Here is a 1,811-nt window from a genome sequence, read left to right as displayed (position 1 = left end):
TGGTAAATGGTAGCCCCTACGATGTTGATAGTGGGGGATTCAGCGATGGTAATGCTGTTGAATGTCAAGGGGAGATGGTTAGATTCTCTCTTGTTGTAGATGGTAATTGCCTGCCACTTGTGTGGCACGAATGTTACTTGCCACTTATCAGTCCAAGCCTGGATATTGTCCAGGTCTTGCTGCATTTCTACACGGACTGCTTCAGTATCTGAGGAGTCACGAATGGTGCTGAACATTGTGCAATCATTAGCGAACATCCCCACTTCTGAGCTTATGATTGAAGGAAGGTCATTGATGAAGCAGCTGAAGATGGTTGGGCCCAGGACACTACCCTGAGGAGCTCCTGCAGTGATGTCCTGGAGCCCAGATGATTGATCTCCAACAACCACAACCATCTTCAGTGGCACTGCTGCCACTGTGCATCAGTAGTGAGGGGGGTGCCAATCAAGCGGGCTGCTTTGACCTGGATGGTGTTGAACTTCCTGAGTGTTGTTGCAGCTGCACCAATTCAGGCAAGTGGAGAATATTCCATCACACTCCTGACTTGTGCCTTGTAGATGGTGGACAGGCTTTGTGAGTCAAGAGGTGAGTTACTCGCCGCAGCATTTCGAGCCTCTGACCTGTTCTTGTAGCCACGGTATTTATATGGCTACTCCAATTCAGTTTCTGGTCAATGGTAACCTCTAAGTTGTTGATAGTGGGGGATTCAGCAATGGTAATGCCATTGAATGTCAAGGGAAGATGGTTAGATTCTCTGTTGTTGGAGATGGTCTTTGCATGGCACTTGTGTAGCACAAATGTTACTTGCCACGTATCAGCCCAAGCCTGGATATTTATTTTATTTTATTTATTTATTTAGAGCTACAGCACTGAAACAGGTCCTTTGAGTCTGTGCTGACCAACAACCACTCATTTATACTAATCCTACATTAATCCCATATTCCCTACCACATCCCCACCATTCTCCTACCACCTACCTACACTAGGGGCAATTTACAATGGCCAGTTTACCTATCAACTTGCAAGTCTTTGGCTGTGGGAGGAAACCGGAGCACCCGGCGGAAACCCACGCGGCCACAGGGAGAACTTGCAAACTCCGCACAGGCAGTACCCAGAACTGAACCCAGGTCGCTGGAGCTGTGAGGCTGCGGTGCTAACCGCTGAGCCACTGTGCCGCCCATAAAAGAGTGCGCCACCCAGGAATTGAACCCAGGTCGCAAGAATGGCAATTTTGCATGATACCACTACACCAGCGGCGCTAATGTCCAGGTCTTGCTGCATTTCTACATGGACTGCTTCAGTATGAGGAATTGCAAATGGTGCTGAACGTTATTCAATCATCAACAAACATCCCCACTTCTGACCTTATGATTTTAGAAAGATTATTGATGAAGTAGCTGAAGATGGTTGGGCCTAGGACACTACCCTGAGGAACTCCTGCAGTGATGTCCTGGAGTGGAGATGATTGATCTCCAACAACCGCAACCATCTTCCTTTGCGCTAGGTACGATTCCAAGCAGCGGAGAGTTTTCCCCCTGATTCCCATCGACTCCAGTTTTGCTAGGGCTCCTTGATGCCATACTCAGTTAAATGCTGCCTTGATGTCAAGGGGAGTCGCTCTCACCTCACCTATTGTACCTCGTGTCAGCATTAAGCATTTCAGACTAGATATATCATAGTACAGGCTATATAATTATTACAGCCAACATTCCAGTACAAGTGAGGTATATGGAATATGACTCCTTATTCATATTAATCAGTTATACTTGCCACATACAATTGAGTGCTTCAATTTTCTGTGAAACCAGGCA

General features: G+C 46.9%; 1 non-coding gene across 1 annotated transcript; it reads right to left on the bottom strand.

The window, feature by feature from the left end:
- Positions 1-1,188: 1,188 nt before the first annotated feature.
- trnag-gcc (transfer RNA glycine (anticodon GCC)) lies at positions 1,189-1,259 on the bottom strand. The gene has a single exon. It is a non-coding gene; the product is annotated as a tRNA-Gly (tRNA).
- Positions 1,260-1,811: the final 552 nt, after the last annotated feature.

Source organism: Heterodontus francisci, chromosome 20 (genome assembly GCF_036365525.1).
Source record: "Heterodontus francisci isolate sHetFra1 chromosome 20, sHetFra1.hap1, whole genome shotgun sequence".
Classification (NCBI taxonomy): Eukaryota; Metazoa; Chordata; class Chondrichthyes; order Heterodontiformes; family Heterodontidae; genus Heterodontus; species Heterodontus francisci.
Note: the sequence above shows the minus strand (reverse complement) of the source record. Positions and strands in the feature narration are given on the sequence as shown.